Source organism: Pongo abelii, chromosome 7, assembly GCF_028885655.2.
Source record: "Pongo abelii isolate AG06213 chromosome 7, NHGRI_mPonAbe1-v2.0_pri, whole genome shotgun sequence".
NCBI lineage: Eukaryota > Metazoa > Chordata > Mammalia > Primates > Hominidae > Pongo > Pongo abelii.
Genome location: NC_071992.2, coordinates 60,875,819 through 60,892,017, shown reverse-complemented (window position 1 = coordinate 60,892,017; position 16,199 = coordinate 60,875,819). Strand labels below are relative to the sequence as shown.

General features: G+C 39.8%; 1 protein-coding gene across 3 annotated transcripts in view; it reads right to left on the bottom strand.

Annotated features, from left to right (window-relative positions):
• LOC129060988 (uncharacterized) overlaps nt 1–16,199 on the bottom strand; it is a 72,530-nt gene that overhangs the window by 52,288 nt on the left and 4,043 nt on the right. The gene's annotated exons all lie outside the window — the stretch shown is intronic.

Here is a 16,199-nt window from a genome sequence, read left to right as displayed (position 1 = left end):
AGGGACATGAAGGACCACTTCAAGTAGAACCACAAACCACTGCTCAATGAAATAAAAGAGGATACAAACAAATGGAAGAACATTCCATGCTAATGGGTAGGAAGAATCAATATCGTGAAAATGGACACACTGCCCAAAGTAATTTATAGATTCAATGCCATCCCCATCAAGCTACCAATGACTTTCTTCACAGAATTGGAGAAATCTACTTTAAAGTTCATATGGCACCAAAAAAGAGCCCGCATCACCAAGTCAATCCTAAGCCAAAAGAACAAAGCTGGAGGCATCATGCTACCTGACTTCAAACTATACTACAAGGCTACAGTAACCAAAACAGCATGGTACTGGTACCAAAACAGAGATATAGATCAATGGAACAGAACAGAGCCCTCAGAAATAACACCACATATCTACAACTATCTGATCTTTGACAAACCTGAGAAAAACAAGCAATAGGGAAAGGATTCCCTATTTAATTAATGGTGCTGGGAAAACTGGCTAGCCATATGTAGAAAGCTGAAACTGGATCCGTTCCTTATACCTTATACAAAAATTAATTCAAGATGGATTAAAGACTTAAAAGTTAGACCTAAAACCATAAAAAACCTAGAAGAAAACCTAGGCAATACATTCAGGACATAGGCATGGGCAAGGACTTCATGTCTAAAACACCAAAAGCAATGGCAACAAAAGCCAAAATGGACAAATGGGATCCAATTAAACTAAAGAGCTTCTGCACAGCAAAAGAAACTACCATTAGAGTGAACAGGCAACCTACAAAATGGGAGAAAATTTTCACAACCTACTCATCTGACAAAGGGCTAATATCCAGAATCTACAATGAACTCAAACAAATTTACAAGAAAAAAACAACCCCATCAAAAAGTGGGCAAAGAACATGAACAGGCACTTCTCAAAAGAAGACATTTATGCAGCCAAGAAACACATGAAAAAATGCTCACCATCACTGGCCATCAGAGAAATGCAAATCAAAACCACAATGAGATACCATCTTACACCAGTTCGAATGAGGATCATTAAAAAGACAAGAAACAACAGGTGCTGGAGAGGATGTGGAGAAATAGGAACACTTTTACACTGTTGGTGGGAGTATAAACTAGTTCAACCATTGTGGAAGTCAGTGTGGCAATTCCTCAGGGATCTAGAACTGGAAATGCCATTTGCCCCAGCCATCCCATTACTGGGTATATACCCAAAGGACTATAAATCATGCTGTTATAAAGACACATGCACACATAGGTTTATTGCGGCACTATTCACAATAGCAAAGACTTGGAACCCACCCAAATGTCCAACAATGATAGACTGGATTAAGAAAATGTGACACATATACACCATGGAATACTATGCAGCCATAAAAAGTGATGAGTTCATGTCCTTTGTAGGGACATGGATGAAACTGGAAACCATCATTCTCAGCAAACTATCTCAAGGACAAAAAACCAAACACCACATGTTCTCACTCATAGGTGGGAATTATACAATGAGAACACATGGACACAGGAAGGGGAACATCACACTCCGGGGACTGTTGTGGGGTGGGGGGAGGGGGGAGGGATAGCATTAGGAGATATACCTAATGCTAAATGACGAGTTAATGGGTGCAGCACACCAACATGTCACATGTATACATATGTAACAAACCTGCACATTGTGCACATGTACCCTAAAACTTAAAGTACAAAAAAAAAAAAGGAAGTGGGAGCTGAATGATGAGAACACATAAAGACATTGCGGGCAGCAACACACAACAGAGCCTGTTGGAGGTGCAAGATCAGGGAGAACATCAGGAAGAATTGTTTATGGATGCTGGGCTTAACACCTAGGTAATGGGATAATCTGTACAACAAACCACATGGCACATGTTTACCTATGTAAGAAACCTGCACATCCTGTACATGTACACTTGAACTTAAAAGGAAAGTTGAAGAATAAAGTTTTAAAAGATGGATTAAAGACTTAAATATAAAACCCAAAACTATAAAACCCTGGAAGGCAACCTAGGAGATACCATCCGGGACCTAGAAATGGGCAAAGATTTCATGACAAAGAAACCAAAAGCAAACACAACAAAAGTAATAATTTACAAATGAGATCTAATTAAACTTAAGGCTTATGCACAGGACAGCAAAAGAAACTATCAACAGAGTAAGCAGATAACCTACAGAATGGGAGAAAATATTTGCAAACTATGTATTCAACAAAGGTCTAATATCCAGCATCTATAAGGAACTGACATTTATAAGAGAAAAACAAGCAACCCCCTTAAAAAGTGGGCAGAGGACATGAACAGACACTTTTCTTTCTTTTTTTTAAATTATAATTTGTTTTAGGATACATGTGCACAATGTGCAGGTTTGTTACATATGTATACATGTGCCATGTTGGTGTGCTGCACCCATTATCTCATCATTTAGCATTAGGTATATCTCCTAATGCTATCCCTCCCCCCTCCCCCCACCCCACAACAGTCCCCGGAGTGTGATGTTCCCCTTCCTGTGTCCATGTGTTCTCATTGTTCAATTCCCACCCATGAGTGAGAATATGTGGTGTTTGGTTTTTTGTCCTTGTGATAGTTTGCTGAGAAAAGAAGATATACATGTGCCCAATGAACATGTGAAAAAAGCTCAGTATCACTAATCATTAGAGAAATGCAAATCAAAACCATAATGAGATACCATCCCACACCAGTCAGAATGGTTATTACTAAAAAGTAAAAAAAACAACAGTTGCTGGTTAGGTTGCAGAGAAAAGGGAATGCTTACACACTGTTGTTGAGAGAGTAAATTAGTTCAACCATTGTGGAAAGCAGTATGGTGATTCCTCAGAGACCTAAAAGCAGAATTACCATTCGACCCAGCAATCCGATTACTGGGTATACACCCAGAGAAATATAAAACATTCTACCATAAAGACATATGCATGGGAATTTTCAATGCAGCACTATTCACAATAGCAAAGACAGGTAATCAACTTAAATGCCCATCAATGACAGACTACAGAAAAAAATGTGGCATATACACACCATGGAATGTTATGCAACCATAAAAAAGAACGAGATTGTGTCTCTTGCAGGAATATGGATGGAGCTAGGGCTATCATCTTTAGGAAACTAACACATGAACAGAAAACTAAATACTACATGTTCTCACTTATAAGAGGGAGCTAAATGGTAAGAACTTATGAACACAAAGAAGGAAACAACAGGCACTTGGATTTACTTGAAAGGGAGGTGGTAGGAGGGAGAGGAGCAAAAAAGATAACTATTGGATACTGGGCTTAGTACATGGTTGATGTTATGACATGTACAACAAACCCGCATGACACGTGTTTATCCATGTAACAAACCTTCACATGTACCCCCTAGCCTAATATAAAAATTAAAAGAGATGATGCATTGCTTTTGTTGATATTTATTTTTAAATGCACAGTTTAAAAAAAAAGCGTTTCAAATAAAAATGTTAAAATGAAGAAGGATATAGTAGTTTGGAGTTTCTGGAAAGTTGTAGGCTTAAATACAAATTTAGGAGTTACCAGCATATATATATTTTTTAAGTCACAAGACTGGATTAGATTGTTGAGTGAGGAGTGTAGATTTAAAAATATATATTGGAGAAGTCTAGGGACTGAGCTTAGGTCTCCTCAATATTAAAAGGTCAAGATGGTAAAAAAAGAAGGAACAAGGAAAGAAGACTCAGAGAGTGGCTGATGAAAAAAGAGGAAAGTCAAGAGAATGTGCTTTTGGAAACTAAATGAATCAAATATTTAAAGAAAAAGGGTGATAAGCTGTATCAAAAGTTGATATAACTAAGATGAGAACTGAGAATTGACCCTTGGATTTTGCCATGTTGAGGTCACTGGTGACTCTGACAAGAGTTTTGGTGAAATGCCAGGGAGAAAGCATTTTGGAGTAGGTGTAAGAGAGTTTATAAAAAAATGGATATGGGGAATTTAGACCAAGAATTGGAAGAAAGTTGCTGTGAAGGTAAAGAGAGAAATGGAGCAGAAGTAGAATGGAGAAAGAAGTAGAGCTCTAGGTTGTAAAGTCAAGAGATTTTTTTCGGTTATTATTATTTTTTTCTTTTTTAAGAAGGGAGAAATGCTAGTATGATCACACAGTGAGGGGAAGGTTCCTGAAGAGATCAACTTCAGCTGTGATAATACTAGTAATTAGTCTCCTCCTGGTTTGTAGCTAGATTATATTCACTCTATTAGAATTATATGGCTATTTTTAATAATTAAGCTTTCAGGCCACTAGGAAAGCTGAAGGTTGTCTCTCTTCATTGCCTCTACCCTGTCTTTCTTCAAATTGCTGTTTGTTCAGGTCAACAAAGACATCCTCATTGACAGACCTAATGGTTAATTTTCTGCTGCTTATCTGCTCAATATGATTCCGACTGTCCTCCTACTTGTTGCAACTATTTCTTTCATTGGCTTCCAGGTTACAAACCAATCCTGATTCTCTTTCCCCCTGTCTCTGTGTGTTCTTAGTCTGTTTTGGCTGCTCCAGCTCTGCCTGCCGCTCCTTGGTTGGCACCCCCAGGGCTCTGTCATTGATTTTCCTTTCTCATGTACTTCAGGTTATCAGCTTTCATCCTGGCTTCAATTCCTACTCTATTCATGACTCAATAACCTATGTAGTAGTAATGACATCTAACATTTACTGAGCATTTACTGTAGTACTTTTGCCAGGAACTTTGCTAACTGCTGTACCTGCCTTTTCTTGCCCAATCCATACCAAATACTCTTCTGAGAATTACCATCTTCATTTTAAAATTAAAAAGTGTATGCTCAGTAAGGTCCCAAGTGTTGCTTAATCCCATGGCAGAGCTTTGATTGAACTCATTGTCTATTTGACTCTGAAGCTGTTGTTGTAACTACTATATTTTATTATCTTCTAAACCTCTAACCCAGATCTCCTTAGTTTTAGACTGTGGCATCCAGCTACCTACTGGATGTAGTTCAGGCACTTCTGCCTTAGTAGGTATTAAACTAAATTCATATTACTTGTCCTCCATTTCAACCCCATTTCTACCCTCCAATTGTTTCTATTTCGATGTCTCCTTCTCTAATATTTCTTATTTCTTATTATGGTTTCTCCTTTAGAACATCCCCTAAGAACACTTTGAATTTTCTCTCTCCCTAATTGTCATCTCTGTTGGTCTCCAAGTCACCACAGAGGCATCTCTACATCCTAGTTCAGCTGACATTCCCCTCTGCTTCCCTCGGCTGACCTCTGGTTGCTGGGCTCCCAACTGCAATTGGTTCTCCCTATAGTTGTCAAGGTTAGCTTTTCAAAAATTCAATCTCATCATTCCACTCCACCTAAAAATCTCCCATGGCCCTTGTCACCTACAAAGTTATTTGTGTTCTTAGAGAATTTCTCTATAAATGGCCTTGCCTTCCTTGCCTGTCAGACACATTGTGAACATATGTGAAGAATTATATTTTAAGATATATATAAATACTTCTTATGCTGAAGAAAACAAAATGAGTTTCAAAATCTTTACTAAATTTTAAATAAATTCATTAAATTAAAAATAAATTATCCACCTGGTGTGGTGACTCACACTTGGAATTCCTGCACTTTGAAATGCTGAGGCAGGAAGATTGCTTGAGCCCAGGAGTTTGAGTCCAGCCTGGGCAACATGGCAAAACCCTGTCTCTATAAAAAATACAAAAAATTAGCTGGGAGTGTTGGCACAGGCCTGTAATCCCAGCTACTGGGGAAGTTGAGGTGGGAGGATTGCCTGAGCCTGGGAGGTCAAGGCTGCAGTGAGCCGAGATCATGCCACTACACTCCACCCTGGATGACACAGCAAGACCCTGTCTCAAAAAAAAAAGGGAAAAAATAATATCACTAATTTTTTTCTCAATGGGTAACTAAATGCACAACTATTGTCATGTGAGTCTACTCACTTTTTTGACATTAAAAAAGAAATTCTTATTCCCAGTGACATACCAATTTGATTATTTTTATGTAAAAGCTCTCAGTTTAACTAATACTTTTTGCCATATCTGTTCTATGCCTATGGACCTTGCAACTAGGTCATGTTTATTCTGCATAATAATCTTTGGTAATGTATGAGTGACAGAGTGGAAATAGGTCATTGGTGTGGGGGAAGATGGCAATACTGACACTAGAGTCTTTTCAAAACTGGAATGGAATAAATTCCATATACTAAAAAGCTAAATTAAAATAATTAAAAATTCCCTGTGGTCTTTTATTATCTTCCAAAAAAGGCATTCAGATGAAACCTGAATACACAGTATAGTAAATACTACTATATGCACCTGGGACTAGACCTCAATATTCTAGCCTCCTAAACTTGCATTGTTAACATGGCTTGAAGGGGCCAGTAGGATCTCACAGCCTGGTAGGAGACACACCTCAACTCAGTTTCTAATCTTATAAGCTGGGACATCAGCTGTGAGAGAGGTGGGAGCTTCAGAAAAGAAGAATGTATTTTCCTGGGAACCACAAGAAAAGCTTCATCAAATCTTCTATAATAAAATGAGGACATTCAACAACAACAAAAAAAAGGAGAACATTCTACTTTTCTCACATTTTCCACTTCAACTCATCACTTAGTAATTCAACAGGTACTTATGTGGTAACAACTCAGCCAGATGGTGTTTGAGCTGATCTGAAAAGTCAGAGTTTACAATCAAAGGAGGTGGGAGAAATGAAATATAGAGGAGGATAATAACAAATAGTGATTATATCCCTAAAAGAAATACAAACAAATCCAGAAGCATCTTCTTTTATATAATGGCAAACTGGGAAAACTCCAAATAGCCAGAGAAGAGGTTCCTTCTCCTACCCTATTAAATAACCTAGTAAGAACACTTTTCCTTTTATTAAAATTCAGAGTTTTTTTTTTTTTCCTGTCTGGCTCACAGATGTAGCTTTAATACTTCTCCTTCTTTCTGCCACCTGATTCCCTTTCTCCCCACCTCTTTTGACCGGTGTGAGATGATATCTCATTGTGGTTCTGATTTGCACTTCTGTAATGATTAGTGATGTTGAAAATTTTTTCATATGCTTGTTCACTGCAGCAATGTCTTTTTTGAAGTGTCTGTTCATGTTCTTTGCCCACTTCTTAATGAGGTTTTTTGTCCTTTGCTTGAAAACCTAGCATGATTTTGTTTTATTATTATTATACTTTAAGTTTTAGGGTACATGTGCACAATGTGCAGGTTTGTTACATATGTATACACGTGCCATGTTGGTGTGCCGCAATCATTAACTTGTCATTTAGCATTAGGTATATCTCCTAATGCTATCCCTCCCTCCTCCACCCACCCCACAACAGTCCCCAGAGTGTGATGTTCCCCTTCCTGTGTCCATGTGTTCTCATTGTTCAATTCCCACCTATGAGTGAGAACATGTGGTGTTTGGTTTCTTGTCCTTGTGATAGTTTGCTGAGAATGATGGTTTCCAGTTTCATCCATGTCCCTACAAAGGACATGAACTCATCATTTTTTATAGCTGCATAGTATTCCATGGTGTATATGTGCCACATTTTCTTAATCCAGTCTATCATTGTTGGACATTTGGGTTGGTTCCAAGTCTTTGCTATTGTGAATAGTGCTGCAATAAACATACGTGTGCATGTGTCTTTATAGCAGCATGATTTATAGTCCTTTGGGTATATACCCAGTAACGGGATGGCTGGGTCAAATGGTATTTCTAGTTCTAGATCCCTGAGGAATCACCACACTGACTTCCACAATGATTTCACCTTAGGTGAAATCTTCCTGGAAGCAGCAAACACCTTCAGAAATGAAGTACTGCCCAGTCTACATTCATATGTCAGATAAGCAGACTTGGAGGTGGGGAGGAAGATGGGTTGGTAGGGGAAGTGGTGTGGGTGGTGGGTGGTGCAAGGGGAGGAGGTCAGAGGGAAAATTGGAGACAACCAAGCATTGGATCATTGTCTGCTGCAACCTGGCTGCTCCTCTATAGCCTCTCTCCTTCAAATCTCACAGTACTCTGCTTTATTGAAGAGCCTCAGTCATTCGGGAAAGCTAATATCTCCACTGTCTACCTCCCATCAGGACACAAAGGGATGCTGAGCTGTGTTTGGGGACTGTTTCCTTTTTTTTAAGTTCCACAGCATTTTATTTTATTTTTTAAACTTTTATTTTAGGTTGAGGGGTACACATGCAGGTTTGTTAAATAGGTAAATTGTGTGTTGCAATGGAGAGGTGGTTGGTGTACAAATTATTTCATCACCCAGGTAATGAGCATAGTACCCAATTAGTTTTTCAATTTTCACCCTCCTCTCACCCTCCACCCTCAAGTAGGATCTGTTGTCTGTTTTTACTCTCTTTGTATTCATATGTACTCAATGTTTAACTTCCACTTATAAGTGAGAACATGGGGTATTTGGTTTTCTGTTCCTGTCTGTGTTAGTTTGCTTAGGATAATGGCCTCCAGCTGCGTCCATGTTGATCCATGTTGCTACAAAGAACATACCTCATTATTTTTATGGTTGCATAGTATTCCATGGTATATATGTACCACATTAGCTTTATACAGCCTATCACTGATGGACATTTAGGTTGATTCCGTATTTTTGCTATTGTGAATAGTGCTGCAATGAACATAGGTGTGCATATGTTTTTATGGTAGAATGATCTATATTCCTTTGGGTATATACCCAATAATGAGATTGCTGGGTCAGATGGTAATTCTGATTTAAGTTCTTTGAGAAATCACCAAACTGCTTTCCACAGTGGCTGAACTAATTTAACTTCCCACCAACAATGTATAAGCATTCCCTTTTCTGTGTAGCTGTACCAGCATCTGTGGTTTTTTGGCTTTTTAGTAATAGCCATTGCTGCTGGGCATGGTGGCTCATGCCTGTTATCTCAGCACTTTGGGAGGTCAAGGTGGGCAGATCACTTGAGTTCAGTAGTAGGAGACCAGCCTGCCAATGTGGCAAAACCCCATCTCTACTAAAAATACAAAAATTAGCCAGGTATGGTGGCACACACCTGTAGTCCTAGCAACTTAGGAGACTGAGGGATGAGAATTACTTGAACCTGGGAGATGGAGGTTGCAGTGAGCTGAGATAGCACCACTGCACTCCAGCCTGGGTGACAGAGATGCTGTCTAAAAATAATGATAATAAAATAATAATAATAATAACCATCGTGATGGGTGTGAGATTGTATCTTATTGTAGTTTGATTGCATTTCTCTAATGATTAGTAATGTTGAGCATTTTTTCATATGCTCATTATCCACTTGAATGTCTTCTGTTGAAAAGTATTCATGTTATTTGCCTATTGATTTGTTTGAGCTCATCATAAATTCTGGATATTAGACCTTTGTTGGATGCATAGTTTGCAGATATTTTCTCCCGTTCTGTAGGTTGTCTGTTTACTCTGTTGATAGTTTATTTTGCTGTGCAGAAGCTCTTTAGTTTAATTAGGTCCCATTTATCAAATCTTGCTTTTGTTGAAATTGCTTTTGGTGTTGGGACCCTTTTGAATGGAAGAGGTTCAATGTAGAGATAGGGTCTTGCTATGTTGCCCCAGCTTGTCTCACTGTCTCCTGGATGAGGAGAATCCAGGTGGTGCTATAGTGACCATGGTTTACAGAAAAGTGTAATTTACATAGTTAAATGCATTGCTCAAACTTTATCGTAGACTGGGCATGGTGGCTCACACCTATAATCCCAGCACTTTGGGAGGCTGAGGTGAGTGGATTTCTTGAGCCCATGAGTAATCTGCCCTGGATTCATGAGCCCAGCCTGGGACACATGGTAAAACCTCATCTCTACTAAAAATTAGGAAAAAAAAAAAAAGCCAGGCATGGTGGTGTGTGGCTGTAGTCCCAGCTATTCAGGAGGCTGAGATGAGAGAATTACCTGAGCCAAGGAGGTTGAGGCTGCTGTGAGCCAGGATCGCACCACTGCACTGCAGCCTGGGAAATGAGAGTGAGATCTTGTCTCCGAAAAAAAAAAAAAGAAAAACCCAAAACAACAACAAGAAGAAAACACAAACTTTATCATAACTCAAATAACAGAAATGATAGAGAAAAGAATGCCCCCAGAATCCAACCATCTTAGCCAGATAACATGTCTTTGTGTGTGTGTGTGTGCAGTTTCTACTGTATTCATATCCTTTGCCCAATTTTGTGAAATTTTAAATTGTGAATCATTGGTTCTCAACTCTGGCTCATGTGAATCTCTAAGGGAGTTTTTACAAGGCAGGGATGACCATGCTGTACCTTGACCTAGAGAATCAGAATCTCAAGAAACTTCTTAAAATGAACCCCAGGACAACATTCTATTTCTGAAGGCAACATCAGTCACTGTGCAGCAGCTACATTGTGTGGGGTAAATACCCGGGGTTCTTTATCTCACGCCAAGAAAATTTAGTACATGGACACACACGAGAAGTTTAGGAGTGGAGGTTTAATAGGCAAAAGAAAGAGAAATAAAGAGAAAGGAAAACAGCTCTCTCTCTAGTGAGAGAGGGGGGACTTCTGAGGAAAAGATTTGCCTGTGGCAGATAGGCTGGATTTTATAGACAGGCTTGAGGAGGTGGTGTCTAATTTACACAGGGCTCACAGATTGGCTCAAACAGGTGTGACATGGGGGAGCTGGCTTCCCCACCCTAATCTTATTATGCAAATGAACTCTCCCATTGGTGGCACCATCTTGTCTGCTCCTTACTGTACACCTGGCTGACAAAGAGAAGGGAAGATGGAGCAGCCATCTTGAACATGATTTGTATAAACTGGCAGCATCATCTGCAGCTTGATTTTACAGGCTGCTCTTTGTTAGAAAGGAAAATAATTTGGGGTTGCCTTTCATTAAAAGGAAAATGTTACCAAGGACTTCCGTACTCTATCTGCCTAAGTAATTTCTTCTTAACTCTTGTATCAACTGCATTTAAACAATTTTTTAAATTGAGGTAAAATTCACCATTTTAAAGTGTACAATTCAGTGATATTTAATACATCACAACATTGTGTGACTGATGTATTCTCGTAAGAAATTTTCAGTTACATCTGCTTATATTGTGTAAAACTAGAAAGTTACATTTGCAAGAGATAAAATTAAACACTAAGAAAGTTAATTTTTTCAAACTATTATTTTCTAATGGTTTTTGTTATTTCCATCCCCAGTTCAGTGAGATGGAATTGTAGAAATCTCTGGGAATACTGGGAGTGTTCTGTTCACCTCTACAGGTCTGAAAGAGTGAGCAAGGCTGCCTAGGGTTCAGCAAGAACTCCTTTCTGGATTAAATGCTATGAATTTGGAGGCCAAATATGAATATAGTCCAATGATAACAAAAGCTGATACATTTTGAAATTTTATTGTGTTCCAACTACCCTGCCAGTTTGCAAATCTTCACATTATTCCTAAATCTCCCAACAAGCCTGCCTAGTTCTTATCTTTTTTCTGCTTGGCAAGTGAAGAAACTGAGAATCTGAGGGGACTTGCTCAATGTCATACAGTTTAAAAGTAATGTAGCTGAGGTTTCCATATTTGATCTGTATGATGCCATAGCCCAGATCCTCGCTCCCTGAACTCTCTGGACTCCAGCTGAGTGTCCAAGAATTCAGTTCCATTCTAACCATTTACCTGGAGTAAGCATGAACCCTGCAGGTTAAGGGCTCAGTCCCACAAGACTGCCCTCATTTCAGAAACCAATCCCAAGTCCCAGGCCTCCCATACTTCTGACTGATTGGTTGCAAACTGGGGTTCACAGGACTCCCTCTTCATGTTTGATAATTTGCTAGAACAATTCACAGAACACAGGAAGTCACTTTACCTAATATTACCAATTTGTTTTAAAGGATATGACTCAGAAACAGCCAAATGGAAAAGATGCATAGTGTAAGGAATAGGGGTACATGGAGCTTCCATGCCCTCTCTAGGTGCACCACACTCCCAGTCCCTGGCTGTGTTTACCAATCCAGAGGCATTCTGGGCCCCATAATTTAGGTGTTTTATGAAGGTTTCATTACATAGGCATGATTGATTAAACAATTAGCCATTGCTGATTAACTCAATCTCCAGCCCCACTCTCCTCCCAGGATGTTGAGGGGTGGGGCAGAAAGTTCCAACTCTCTAATCATTTCATTGGTTTCTAGAACAAGGAGTCCTTATACTCCAAGAGTCACGTTGTTAGCATAAACTCAGATATGGTTGAAAGGTGCTTACTATGAGTAACAAAAGATGCTCCTATTACCCCTGTCACTGAGGGAATTCCAAGGGTTTAAGAACTCTGTCAGGAGTCAGCATGGTGGCAAGCACCTGCCATTTTAGCTACTCAGGATACTGAGGCAGGAGGATCACTTGGGCCCAGGAGTTCAAGGCTGTAGTGAACTATGATCATGCCACTGGTGAGACCATGTCTCTTAAATATTATGATTATTATTATTATTTTAAAGCTCTGTGTCAGAAACCAAAGACAAAGACCAAGTATATATTTCTTACTATCACACTCCCAAAACACAGCATGAGAGCTTGTGAGCCTAACATTAAGTAGAGAAGCTGATTCAAACACTAAGAGACAAGACTTCTAGGTGTCTGAACCTAATGCATGGAACCAGGGAGGCCAAAACAGAAAAGAAGCAGGGGCAGAATGCTAGCCAGAAGGTAGAAGTTGTGCTTGAAGTTTTGCTTGTTCACCTGGTAAACTCCTCTTCCTTTGGCAGGAAGAGTTTGCCTGAAGCAAGCTCAATGTGTCCACTGTGGGGAGGCCAGAATAGGTTTCCACCATCACTAGGTGACAGGCATCAAAAATAGGGTCAAGCTAAGAAGAGTGGTGAAATGTATTAGGAAGCCAGTGGTAGCAGTGCCTGTGAGAAAGTGTTTAGAGCATTCTCTGATGTTTTTGTGGGTTCTAGGTTACCCTTGTGCATGTTCCTAAGCTGCCCGGCCTCTAGTTATTCACTTGGCAAGCATTTATTGGGTGTTTCCTATGTGCCAGGCATTGTGCTTGGCTTTGAAAGGTGTCAAGAGCAGCAGAGTCCTGAAAAAAGGTAGAGGAGGAAATGATATCTTTCAGAGAAATGCCTATTCTGTAAGAGGAAAACAGCAATTTACTGATTCACTGTAGCCATTTCTATGTAGTCTGAGCAGGTAAAAGAGCCAAGGTGTCTGGAGGGGTGTACCAGAAGGGCATCTGGTAATTGCATGGGCAGTTTTGAATGGCTTTTTACAAAGTGTGGGCATCCATTGGAATGGAAGGTTGGAGGCTGATTGGCTGAATAGTCCATGAAGAAGGAGAATCTCTTTAATGATTATGTAGTTTGCTCCAACCTGGGTGATTGTTGGGTGGATGGAGGTGCAAGAGATCCCTTAATTTAAATATGGCAGGCAGTGCATCTGAAACAGAGGCCATGACAATTGGAGAGGCATTTAGAATTGGCAGTGCTGCTGCTACCTGGGCTTCTTGTCTTGGTGGTAGGCATCAAAGGTCAAGCTAAAGAGTCATCAAGTGTATTAGTTTCCTAGGACTATTGTAAGGAATTACCACAAACTGAGTGCCTTAAAACAACACAAGATTATTTTCTTGAAGTTCTAGGGACCAGAAGTCTCTCATCAGGGTGTCAGCAGAACCACATTTCCTAAGAAGCATCTAGGGAAGATACTTTCCTTGCCTTTTCCATCTTCTGGTGGCTCCAGATGTTCCTTGGCTTGTGACTGCATGACTCCAATCTCTACCTTCACATGGCCTTCTCTGTTTCCCTTCTGTGTGTCTCTTTAAGAACACTTGTCCTTGGATTTAAGGTCCAACTGAATAATCCAGGATGATCTCATCCTGAAGTCCTTCACTTAATTACATCTGCAAAAATGCTTTTTTCCAAATAAAGTCACAGTCACAGGTTCTGGGGCATGTGTATATATTTCTGGGGGGCCACCATCCAACTACTATATCAACTCCTCTACATACTATGTTCAGAGATATAAATAGACAGAGGTAGCCTCACAGAGAAGCCCAAATTTCAGACTGTTATTTGCTTGCTCTAATAAATTCCTTTCAGTCTTCTCACCTTTGTTCTGTCACCAGATATTCTGGATCACAGCCAAATGCTGTGGGGAGATGTGTTTTTCTGTCTATGCTGGGGCCTGATGGCTTAGACATGCCTGGTCTGAAGGATTTCCTGAGGGTGAGGCTGACCCTGCCATACCCTGTGAGTTCAGCTTCTAAGACAGTTACTTAGCAGTAGACAAAAATAAATCACTTTGAAAAGGTGACCCAAAATGCTCTCAATAAACAGTATGTATGATTGTTATTTTGAGGTCTGCCACAATTGATCTGGACAGTCTGCATATAGCCTACACTAGGTGCCAGTTTTTTAAAGGAAGCATTCATAACATAGAGGCAGCCTTGATATCTCATCACTTTTGCTCTCAGCTTTCTGCACTGCAGATATAGCAGTGAGTATCATTTGTATCTGCAGTCTTTGAAACCCTTCGGTACCTGCTAGGAAGCACTGGTCCCCATTACGGTGTTAAGAACCTAGCTTTGGAATATTGGGCTGGGTGTTGTCACGATAGCCAAATTAGGGTAAAAGTGAAATGAGTCTTCAGCTGCTTCAAGGATGTACTGATGGCTGGATTCCAGTAAGCCCTTTTCCCCTTTGGTAGGTGTTGTTTAGAGTAGTTATGACTGAGATGCAGTGGATGGGTTGGTCATATCTAACAAGCCTCTGGAATGACTAGATGATTCCCTTCTGAGGATCTTTCACTATAGCCATGCAGAATGTTTTTGTTTCATCCTGGAGAGATGTTCATAACATTTTATTCAATGAGAAAACTAAATAATAGCAGACTATTCAGACTATAGCAGACTATATAGGATATTACATAATGCAATACCCGGGCCTCATTATAATATTTTCTCCTTTATTTTTCTCCATAGCACTTATCTTCATTTATACATGTAATTTATGTGTCTCATTAATTTCTCCTGTTCCCCTGCACCATGAATGTAATAAGCTCCATGCCCCAGAACATAATACATGCTCAAAACATATTGTTAGTTTAATGAAAAAATTAAATCCTTTCTCCTCTGACAATCCTCATCATAACCTCTAAAAGAAGGAAAAAGGGTTAGTCTGGTCTCTAGCCACAAGTGTAACTTTCAGCAGCTAAAAACCATGTTCACCTCTGCTTGTTGTGTTCAAGAACAGCCAAGAGATCAATATGACTGGGATGCAATGAACTAGGGAGAGGGAAGTAAGAGATACAGTTGGAAGACAATGAAGGTGGATATTTGTTAAGCTTTTGGATTCACAATTCGACTCTGATTTTGTTGGGGCCTGTTACTCCAGGGCTCCTGATTCCTAGTTCAGAATCTATAAACAGTATCTATGACTGGACTGGGCATATCTATGGCTGGACAGGGCATAACCTGGAAATGCTTTGGGGAATTCTGTTTGAGGAAGGCTTTTGTTTATTTAACACACATTGTATTCAGGAACTTGGGCTCGATAATCTTACATTCACCATTTTATTTAACACTATAAAATTATACATTCCTTGCCCATGAAAATGTCCAGTTCATCTGTCTTTTTCACCCCTATACTTCTCTAGCCTGCAACCAAGCCTGTAATCATCAGCCCCTGTTACACTTACAACAAATTAGGTCACTTCTGGCTTTACTTATTTCCCTTCCAACTTAAAATATTCAAGCTCTATTAGCCAGTTTAGATTGGATTATGCTGTGGTTACAAATGACTCCCAAGTCTCAGACACATACAACCAGAAAAGTTTGTTTGCTCACTTCAGCTACATATTGATCATGGGTAGGCTGTGACCCTTCTCAACATAATTCTCATTCTGGGCCCTTGGTTGGTGGAGTTGCTCCTACCTGGAATGCTGGCAGAGGAAAAAGAGATGGTGTTGAGCTACATCATGGTTCTTATAATTTCTGCTTACAAGTGACACCTGTCACTTCTGCTCAGGTTTCATTGGCAATAGCAAGTCACCTGGCTATGCTGATATCAATGGGTAAGATATAGTATAATCCTGCCCCAGAGAGGTGCATTGCATATTTTTGAGCAATAATAGAACATATCAAAAGTGTATCCCTGCAGAGGCACACTCACTGCACCTGTGCTCCTGAGCCCTCTTATCCTTCTTCCACACACACTGTTCCAAACACAGAACCTGGATCCATTCTCTCCATGTCTTGACTCTG